Here is an 11769-nt window from a genome sequence, read left to right on the forward strand (position 1 = left end):
AACCTGCAATGAGTAACCATTATGACATTCTCTTTAAAAAATTTAAACCCATAATTGACAACTTACGTTACACATTACTGCAACTTCTGTCAGTAGGTCCTTCAAATTATCATTATACACAGCCGAGTACAATCCTTGTTGCTTTACAATTATATATTTGCATTAATATACACATATATGTGACTTAAAATCCTGATATATTATGCATAATTTAAGCACAATGCTCCGACTCACCCAGAATTAATGCAAATAAGAAAATGATGTAGTCTGTCTTGTTCTTCATTTGATAGATAAATCCACACAGACATGGAAGAAGGGTCAATGGTTGCAGATATCTGTCCTTTCCCTCTAACATCGTTATGACCAACAACTGTCGTACCTAATTGTTGTTTCCCTTTGCTTTCATCACCACGCACGACCGATGTAGATACATTCGCTGCTTCTTTGCAAGGCTTGTTCTTTTCAATACTCACAACAACATGTCCATGGCTGTCTACCTTTGCCTTCCTTGGTTCCCTTGATATCATGATCTCATCCATAGTCTGAAATATCGATAATATCGAGGAAATATCGAGGATATTTCGATTTTTTTGAATCACGGATATTTCGGAACATATCCATGTACATATCGTATAAATATCGACGATAATATCAGAAAATATTGATGTCGATAATTTCGCTCGCATTTCAGCAATATTTTGTCAAAATATCGGTGTAATATCGCTAAAATATCGAAAATATCAATGTGAAGGAAAAAAAAAAAAAAATTTTAAAGGGAAAAAGGGGAAAAAGGGGAGAAAAAAGCACAAAGGGGATATGAACCCCTCCTATTTTACTCCTCCAACACCTTAAACACCATATCACTTATGTTTTTGTGATAGTATGCTAAAATATTTATATTTATATGGGTGGTATGTTAACAATTACATGCAAAACTATTTTGGGGATTTATCATTTGATGACTACTCTTCACAATACACTTACTCTACACATAGAGATGATGAAGATAGTGAAAAATTTGAACCTCGTAGGAACTCTATGTGGTACTAAGTCACTCATGTATCTTACCATGCAATGTATAAAGTGTAAAATATTATAGTAAATTATTATATATAAATAATTACGGTGTATTTAATTTTTTTCATTAATTATTATATATTTTTTACATTCATAGTGTTTGCCCGCTTACTGTATAATCAACTTAAATTAGTTAAATCCATCATGCAATGCATTTCCTTCTAATTTTTTTTGTGATAAACTCATAGATAATTGACTAAATAAACATTCTCCAAAGTTTCAATAAAAATTTCCAAGTTTTTCTTACAATTTCCGTAGTTTTTATTCAATTTTTATCAATATCGATAATATCCCGATATTTCCATCGAAATTTCCGTATTTTTGGACTACCGATATTTCCGATAACATCGATATTTTATACCTTGATCTCATCATACACATACCTAGGCAAGCGTTTCGGTTTCCTATGTTTTTATTTAAGCCTTATAACCCATGTTTTCAAATAAGGTGTTGATTCCTTACTCTTTACCCTCTTCTTTATTTGAATAAATTCAAGAATTTGTTGGAGGTTGTTTGACAACTTATCATACTTTTTGTGCGCATCTGCCACAACGAGCTCGGCATTACAGCACAATTCATTGTACATCACAGCCTACACCTGTGCTTCCTTGAGTTTCACCTTCAATTTTGATATTTCTTTTCTATGTGTGGAATTATTCTTTTGAAACCCTAGCCTCCTTGGCTCCTATAAATACATGGCTATGCACAAGGTTTGAGGTACGTCTGAAACTCTGCAGAAATCCCCTCTCACAAACCCTAGTAGCCACTCTATCTCTCTCTCTCTCTCTCTCTCTCTCTCTCTCTCTCTCTCTCTCTCTCTCTCACACACACACACACACACACACACACACAAGGCTCTGGCCACCTGGTTCTCCCCGAGAGAAATCTCCATACACTTTATTAGCTACTATTTATCTTATACACAGTCGACCTAACTTAGGCATCGGATGACCTTTGGCCAACACTCCCTGAGTGTGGCCTTTTCACTCCGTGTTGTTTTGCAGGGAGAAAGAGAAGCGAGGAGGAAGAAGGGATCGTGAGACGAATATTCTCTAGGAAAGAAAATCATATCCACAAATTGGTGCTTCCATTGAGAGCGCGAGTGAATAATCAACGCATACTCCAAATCCATTTTCCACACTTTGTTATGATCAATCATGGTTGATACATGAGTTACGAGAAGTATGGCCACCATGATATCACAATCCACAACTAAAACCTTGTTGCAACCATAGGGAACAGTAGCTGCCAGCATCTAGCAACAACCTCCCATGGCTGCCAATGCAACTCAGCCACCAAACCATCCTGCTGGAGCCTTGCAGCCGCTAACAGCCTTTACACAGTCGCTCCTTATAGCTGTTGCTATTTTGTCAAGCCACTCCACCATTGGAATGCAGTAGTAGCTGCGCCATAGGGTTGTTGGAATTGTAGCACTGCCGCACTGCCCAATGACCTCCTCCTTCACCTTGCCATTGCCCATGACGGTACTGCCATTCATAGCTATCTCAATGCCATCCTGGTCTTGGAACAAATCTATCCACTCCTCCATTTGCCGTCACACTTGATGTATGCACCTGTGTACGCATCCAATGGAGCCCTAGCACATATGCCTTTAGGCCCAATGCACACCACTCTTCCTAACCCACGCAATGAGGTGAACCTTGGCTTATGGGTTGATTAGCTCGCACAATGGGTTGATGACCAAAGCAATTTGATTGGCCGACTACTCAAGAAGATCAACTTGAGTCAAGGCCCTGACCTTGGATCTCAAGACGAGGAGAGAAGGATGCATGGCATACCGGCACAAAGTTTGAGAGGTCCCAAGCTAGTCAGAAAGTGACAAATGGGCAATGGGGAGAATGAGAATGTGTTGACGAGACACAAACATCCACAAGCCGCACTCGAAGCCAGTCAATGATCCATTAAAGGTTAGGTCAAAGAACCAATGTGCATGAGAGGCTAAGCCCACAGTCCGATGTCCACACTTGCTTAGGCCCACAAGGAAGTATCCATTCTAGGTTGGGCCATAAAAAGCTCGAGTTCGTGAACTGTTGCGTGACGAATGTAACGACCAACGCTTGCTAACCCACTCGAGGAGAACCAACTCAAGGCAATGAGCGCGCAGAGGAACCCTCACAAGCTCAATTTACAAACCCGCCCCACAGGCAGGACAACCAAGGGGATCGACCCTTGGGGGCTGAGGAGGAGGTTAACCAGCAGCGTCCGAGGCACTGAAGATGCCGACCTGCCACAAGCCCTACGGGCAGAAGATGTCTAGAGGCTTATGAATGATCGACTCTAGAGTCTCTAACTTAAAGGAAGCATGGAGGAGGCCATGCGCAGGGAAGTTGATCAAGTTAACTCCTAGCCCTTCACCGAGGTGGACTAGGCCACAACTTTATAGCAGTTCATGACACGGTCCATCACATCGTTCAAGGGAAACTCTGATGAGAGCCATTTGAAGCACTTCAAGAGTGCTATGATCCTGCACATGGAAGACGACGCCCTGATCGGTGATCCAGCCATTGAGGATACTCCCATCATCAGCTTTCAGAAAAAAGGATCTAATCAGGCTATGTCTACCACATAATGACGGCTTTGTCATTTGCATCCAGATTGAACTAGCTGAGATCGAGTGAGTTCACGTGCATGAGGGCAGTGCGGCCAACATCCTGCAATTATCTATTGTCCGGCGGATGAGATTGTAGCCCAAGATCAACAAACTTACTAGATAGCTCACAAGCTTCGATGGGGCCACATCGATCACTGTGGAAACGATTGACCTTGATATCCACTCACCCTAAGTGGTCTGCTCGCAGACCTTTATAGTCATTGACGAGATCTCCCCTACAACGAATTCTTGGGTAGACCATGGATCAACAAGATCGATGTTGTCACATTCGCTTCAAACCAGAATATCCGCTACCCAGGCAAATCAACTGTGATCAAGGTATGGGAAGAAGATGCACAACCCAAGGGCTAAAGAAGGGTAAACAGTTGCAGTTCACACCGGTGATGCATACTGTCGACGAGGTAGGTCGTGCTTCCAATGGACAAGCAGACCTGAAAGGGAATGAAGTTACCACCTGCCAATAGCAACTAAGGAGCCATGATCAAGATGAGGGAATTCGCTCGGAGGCCTCCCCTGAAAAAGATTAGAAGCCCGAGGATGATGTTGAGTTAGTACCCCTTGATCATGAACAGCCATACAGAAAAGTGCGAATCGGCTCACTCCTGAGCCCAAAGGAGAAGGTGGAGCTAACCACATTCCTCCAAAACAATAAGGACATGTTCGCATGCTCACCATCTGACATGTCTAGCATCAACCCTCGAATCATTTGCCATTGTCTTCATGTTAACCCAACTAGCAAACCAATGACGCAGAAGAGACACAAATTCGCTCCCGAGCGAATTGCGATTATTGAAGCCGAGATCGATAAGCTCCTAGCTACCGGCTTCATCGAAGAGGTCTCTTACTTAGAATGGTTGACCAATGTTGTTCTAGTAGCAAAGCAAGAAAAAGGCAAAGGGAGATTTTGTGTCGATTACATCGACCTCAACAAGGCATGCCCTAAAGATAACTTTCAACTGCCGAGAATTGACCAACTCGTGGATTCAACTTCTAGCAATCAGCAGCTAGCTTCATGGACGCCTACTCCAGCTATAATCAAATTCTAATGCACAAGGATGACAAGTCATAGACCTTTTTCATCATCCAGAGAGGGACCTACTATTAAAAGGTCATGCCATTTGGGCTGAAGGACGCTGGAGCAGTCTACCAAAGGGTCGTAAATAAAATTTTCAAGGAGCAAATTAGTAAAACTATGAAAGTCTACATGGAAGATATTTAATCAAAGCTCTTGAGCATGCAGACCACATCAAAAACCTTATCGAAGCCTTCAACCTGCTCCGATAATACCACATGAAGCTGAATCCAAGTAAATGCACATTAGGTGTATCATCTGGCCGGTTCTTGGGGCACCCGCACCAAATTAAGGCCATTCTCGAGATGAAATCACTCTCAACGAAGAAGGAAAAACAAAGTCTGACGGTCAGAGTAGCAGTCCTCAACCGATTCCTTTCGAGATCTACAGACAAATGCAGACCATTCTTCAAAGTTTTGAAGAAAGGACAAAAGGACAAGTGGGACGAGGAATACGAAGTAGCTTTCCAGAATATGAAGACTTACCTCACTTCACCTCCCTTACTCTCAAAACCAGCTCCTGGTGAAGACTTATTCGTGTACCTAGAGTGTCCAGCTGGGCCATCAACTCAGCTATCATCCTAGAAGAATTGGGGGCCCAACATTCGGTATTCGACAAGTCAAAAGCTCTCCTCGATGCAAAGACTCGCTAACTGAAGTTGGAGAAACTCATTTTGGGCCGCGTAGTTTCTGCGAGAAAACTGCGACCTTACTACCAAGCTCATCGGATCATCGTCATGATTCACTGTCCTTTGAGATCAATTCTCTATAGCCCTGACGTTTCTTGGCAACTCATGAAGTGGGCTATAGAACTAAGGCAATATGACCTTCTCTACATGCCGAAGAATGCAATAAAAGCCCTTGCTTTAGTAGACTTTGTCGCAGAATTCACTCCATTGACCGAAGAAGACAAGGCCTCCTCCACCGAACCTGACCTACTCAGAGATGATAGTTGCACATAAGAGCGTCGAACCAAAAAGGAGCTGGAGCAGGTGTAGTCATAATCACTCCGGATGGAACATTATTGGAGCAAACTATCACGCTTAGCTTCCCAGCCTCAAACAACAAGGTAGAGTACGATCCATCGCTCGTAAGCGCATCAATCAAGAAGCTGGCCATCTACTTAGATTCCCATTTGATCATAAATCAAGCTTCAGAAGAATACATGGTGCTGACAAAGTGCAAAAGTTGTCGAAGGTATTTCCTACCTTTACCATCCACAGGTGCCTCTGGCAGAGGACGCTCAAGCAGAAGCACTGGCAAGTTTGGGATTAGGGATGGATACCCAGTTTAGACGCCCCATCCCAGTCGAGCACCTTGACCAACCAAGCATTAAAGAGGCAGAGCAGTGAACTTGATACAAACTGACAAGGATCCTAGCAGGCAAGATCTCAGCATCAACTACCTGGTAAACGAGAATTTGCCAAAGGACAAGTTCGAGGCCATCAAAATCAAGTAGAAAGCTGTGAGATACTACATGAAAGACAACATGCTTGTTCGTAGATTATACTCAAGTTCTCATTTCACCTTCATCAAGTAGCCACAAACGCTCGAGGTGCTCTGCAAAATACACGATGGGAATGTGGGAATCACGCTGGGGGTAGATCACTTGAGCAGAAGGCTCTCAACATAGGCTATTGTTGGCCCACAATGCGCCAAGACTCCACGAAGTATGTTCAAAGATGTGATCAATGCCAAAGCTATAAACCAATACCTAGCTTGCCAGCCGAGGTGTAACATCTGTAGAATAGCCCATGGCTATTCCTGCAGTAGGTCATTGACTTGGTGGGACCCATGTCACCACCACCTGCCAAGAAGGACATGATGATCGTTGCCACTAACTACTTCACTAAGTGGATTGAGGCCGAGGCTCTATCATCTTCCAAGGAAGCTGACATCGAACAATTTATCTAAAGGAACATCATATGTTTATTCGGCTGCCCGCAGTTGATAGTCACTGAAAACGACACACAAATCGTAAACAGGAAAATCACCGTATTCTTTGTGAAGTACCTGCAAGGCAATGACCAAGCTGAGGCATCTAACAAGATTGTGCTGGACTTCACCACACCCCCCTCCCCGGCAGCGCACATCATAGTTCCAGCCATGAGCATGAAGTGGGCAGTCTTGACTTGAATTGCAAGCAGATGAAAGTCAACCTTTATTTGCTTAAAGAAGAACGAGAGAAGGCCATTGTTCGAGTTGCAGCTTACCAGCAGTGACTAACGTCTTACTACAACAAGAAAGCCAAGATCAAACAATTTCAACATTGAGACCTTTTGCTCAAAAAAACTTTCATCACAGCACCAAGATAAGGGTCGAAGAAGATGAAGCCCAACTGGGAAGGCCCCTACGTAAGCAACCGATCTGGAGGCAAAGGAAGCTACACCCTCAACACCTTAGAAGGGAAAGAAATTTTGAGACAATGGAAAACCCACTACCTTCAGAGGTATTATCCATGAAGCTCCTTACTTACTAGCTTAGCTTCTAGCAGGCTATTATTGCCTCCCACACCTTCATTGAAGACAAGTTACTTTCGATGTCATCTATGAAGCTACTCACTTACCAACTTAGCTTTGAGCAGGCGATCGAGCCTCCCACACCAACATCAATACAAGTTTGAGATTTTCTTTCAATGGAGTATCTCATGAGAGCTATCGACATGTCTTCGAACATAGGCCAAATAGGCCACTTCCACGGAGCTATCGACATGTCTTTGAACAGAGGCCAAATGGGCCACTCTCATCTACACATCTCCAGACATATACTTAAGAGAGATATCGACATTTCTCTGGACATAGCCCAAATGGGCTACTCTCATCTACATGTCTTTGAACATAAACTTACGAGAGCTATCGACATGTCTCCAGACATAGGCCAAATGGGTCACTCCCACGAGAGCTATCAACATGTCTCTAGTCATAGATCAAATGGGCCACTCTCATCTACATTTCTCCGGACATACACTTACAAGATACAATGCGAATTAAAGTTTGAAAAACAACTGAAAATTCCATAACAAAGCGGCCAACCGGCCAAGTTCAACAAGAAAGAAGATGGTCAACTAAAGATCACATATTAAAACAAGAAGTCAAAATATAGAGTTCAAAAATAACAAAGGAGTCTACTTTTACTAGGGGACTTCGACAGGTGACCCTTGGTCGACTACCGTCTCAGCTGCCACCTGATTAGTTGGGCAGATCGTGGCCTCACTCTACTCAACTGCCATCATCTGTCAGCAACCCCAACTACCAGCTCATCCGCATTTGCCCCAACCTCATCAGTTGGGCCATCCTTGGCCTTATCTTCCTCCACTGCAACTTTATCAGCCATTTGCTCTTCAACTGCTCCTTCATCCACAGTGTTAATTTGCTCACTTTGAGCAAGGAGCACGTCCACGTAGAGTAGTTCAGCATCTTCATCTTTAATGAGGGCAACAAGGAGAGGTGACGTTCCTGCAATCCAAGTATCCTAGCTTGTACGCATTAGCAGCAATCTCATGCTTGGACGCCTTTGTGGCATGGGTGTCAAACTTGACTAGCAGCTTGTTACGGTTTTAGGCCAGAACGACATACTTGTGTTCAATATGAAAGTAGGCTTCCTTGTGTTCGAGCTGGGTAGCGACAAGAGACTCGAGCTCACCATCTTTTTGGCCAAGAGAACTGTTCAGCGTAAACATAGTTTCCTTCATCTTAAACATCATGGCATAATGGCAAATCATTTCATTCAAGAGCTTGTCGGCCAGACAGAATTCTTCTTCGTTAGCTCATCTAGTAGAGCAGAAGAGAAGGCAACAACAAATGAGTTTTGCCCCAACCCAAGTAGCAAAAACCATCCCCTTCTGAAGATGATACATAGCAAATTTTTCTTCCTTAACCAGGGAAAGTCTCGAGAACATGCTAAGGTCGCCAGCCTGATGTATGTGGTCAACGAACTTGGCACAAGCAGATGGACTTGACAGGAAGTTCGTTTTGAGCATATCAAACAGATGCTCATTCCCAGCAGAGCTATCATGAGCTCCTAGACTAGCAGTTCGAGCAACTGAAGGACTTTTTGCTCGAGCAGATGACTCTCTAGCCCTCTTAACCGCAACCTGCAATACTAAATCAGCTCCACGCAGACGACTCGAACCCTGCTTCTCAGCAACCTCCTTACTGGGTAGATCATGAGTTTTGAGCAGTTCGAGTGGAGACTTGAGCAGAATATCTCGAACCTCCTGTACGCCATTGACCTTCTTATTGTTCACGCCGACAAGGTGCTTTATCCCCGCAAATGAAGAATGAACAATTCCCATGGGGACCATCTCAACAAATGGGACTCCTCTTGAGATCCCTTGTTGTACACTCACATGTCGCCATGAATTTATCATGATAGTCATATCTTTGGGTTATGTCCAAAGGAACACAAATGGCTAAGGGGCCACGACGCTTTCATAAGACAACTTGTGGTGCCTTAGATCAAGGACTAATTTGCACAATTCCAACTTGAGAGATCTTGATTGATATGTAAGTAAAACTTCCTTTCAAGTTCTCTCTGTTGATTGCGTTCAATGAATTCATTCTCTAACGAACACCCAGACACTTATCTTAGTGTCTTCACACGAATAACTCGAGACCAGTCATCCTCCTGATTGAGAAGACAGATGATTATCCTACGACTATGAACAGTTTAGGATGTGGACATGGTACAAAAAGGTCTCCTCAACTTAACTTCTTTAAGTCACTTTCTACGTCTCACGATCCATGGACTTGGTGATTAAGTAAATGACTAAGATAATTACAGCTCATGATTGGCTCTAGGGCATACTTCTAACCGATCCCCTATGTTTATTTTACCTCGTGACTTTTGCCAAATATTTTCGATTATATCAATTATATTGACTTGCCAAACTTAAACACCTGTTTAGCAGGTATTAGGTTTTATACAAAAGGCCTCTATATTATGAGGAGTGGAACCATTTATTATATGAGACTTTCTATTTTGTTAAGTTTCCGATGTGAGACTCATGTATTCTTCAACACTCCTCCTCACGTGGGACCACTTTTTAGTGGGCCACACGTGCAACCATTCCACATCGGTCACTTTTTTTCTTTTTCTTTTTTTTTTCTTTTTTTAAAAAAATTTGGGGTTTGTTTGATTTTGATTCAATTTGGGGTTTTTGTTTGATTTGAGTTTGTTTGATTTGGTTTAATCGGGCCCAGTCAACCGACCCGCTCTGATACCATGTTAAGATTTCAGAGGGACGGACCTTTGGCCCACCACTAGCAACATCGATATTGTCCCCAACTCAAACACCTGTTTAGCAGGTGTGGGGTTTTATACAAAAGACCTCGATGTTATTAGGAGTGGAACTATTTATTATATGAGACTTTCTATTTTGTTAAGTTTCCGATGTGGGACTCGTGTATTCTTCAACATGTTCAAGGTGTTTTTTGGTTTTTTGGTTTTTTGGTTTTTTTTTTTTTTTTTTGATTTGTAGTTCTTTTTTACATGGGAGCCGGTGAGGTTCAAAACCTCAGTGGCTGCAGCAAATAATTTTCCGAAGAGTCTCATGGTGATGGAGCTCAAGTCCGGTGAGTGGGTGAGAGACAGAGGGAGACAGAAAGGAACTTGGAAGCATCACTTTATATTTATCTAGTATTGTAATAATCATCTTATCTAGATCCTCTAGCTCGTGATCCTTGCTAAATGTTTTCGATTAAATCCTTTATAATGACTTGGTAGTGCAAGAGTAACACTACCTTTTTGCCAATATCATATCCATACATGTCATGCTCTTTGATGAACTGATCTAATGATTGATTGTTGAACTCCATGACATTTTCCAGTAATCTCCTCCCCATGCGCCAAAAATCCATAGTAATGCGGATCCCATCAATTCAAATAGAGGATTACTACATTCCGGATTATATCCGCATGCAAAAGGTTGTAAATTAGGACCGAAATATAGTAATTTATATTGTTATAAAGATCTATTTTACCAGGTTATGGTACCCTTAATGCCAAAACGATGTAATACTAGCACTCCTAATATGTCTGCATATTTTAGGGTTAACAACATAAAATTACCCAATCTTTCGGGGTCATTCAAAATTAGTACATCTAGGGGAAAACATTACCGAACGCCGCCCTAGTTTCCTCCATTTTTTATTTTGGTTTATGATGTTACCCAACATATATGCTACTCGCATATCTTTTCATCCATTTTTATTTTAATTTAGATAAATATCACTAGACGAAAATTGTCCGCTCATTGACATATTTTAATGGATTAGAGTTCATTGTAAGTTTAAGTAAAATTACATGTCTTTAATTGCAATCATTGAAATACAAAGGCTGAAGTGAATACTCGAAAAAACTTCAAAGAATATTACATATGGAAGACCAATTTGCTTTCTCATATGTTCTCTTATCTTTTATGTGGGAAGCTTGTTTGATATTAATTTATTTTTCAAAATAAGGCTTATAAACTCGAATTCCGAGGCTCGCATTTAAAATCTACGCATTTTCTGCATTTCATTTAATCATAGTCATTGTAATAATCTCAAAATCTATAATATGATACGTCAACTATCATAAGTTTAGGTTTTGTTTTAACATTTAGAAAGTCCAATTTTACCCTTTCAATAAAATTAATAATAAAACCCACCCCTAGTAGCATCAGCACACCGCCACTCCACGATCAGCCAACTTTGATGTTCTCTTGGACTAGCTTTGCCATCGATTAGGTCATGGCTTCCCCTCTATCTTTAGCTTGTGAAGAAAAAATTGAGAACGTATTAATACAAGGTTCAGCCAATTCTCTTGCAGCATAGAATACAAGGTTTTCCGAGGTAAATTCACTGTATGAGCAGGGGCGAACCTACTAAGGCGCAAGAAGGTATAGCTGCACCTCCCCTCGCCGGAAAAATCATTGTAGATGCTTCAAATTGCCCATTTGTCCTTTTACTTTTATTTATTTTTATATTACTCCATTTACTTAAATTTGC

Source organism: Prunus dulcis, chromosome 2 (genome assembly GCF_902201215.1).
Source record: "Prunus dulcis chromosome 2, ALMONDv2, whole genome shotgun sequence".
Classification (NCBI taxonomy): Eukaryota; Viridiplantae; Streptophyta; class Magnoliopsida; order Rosales; family Rosaceae; genus Prunus; species Prunus dulcis.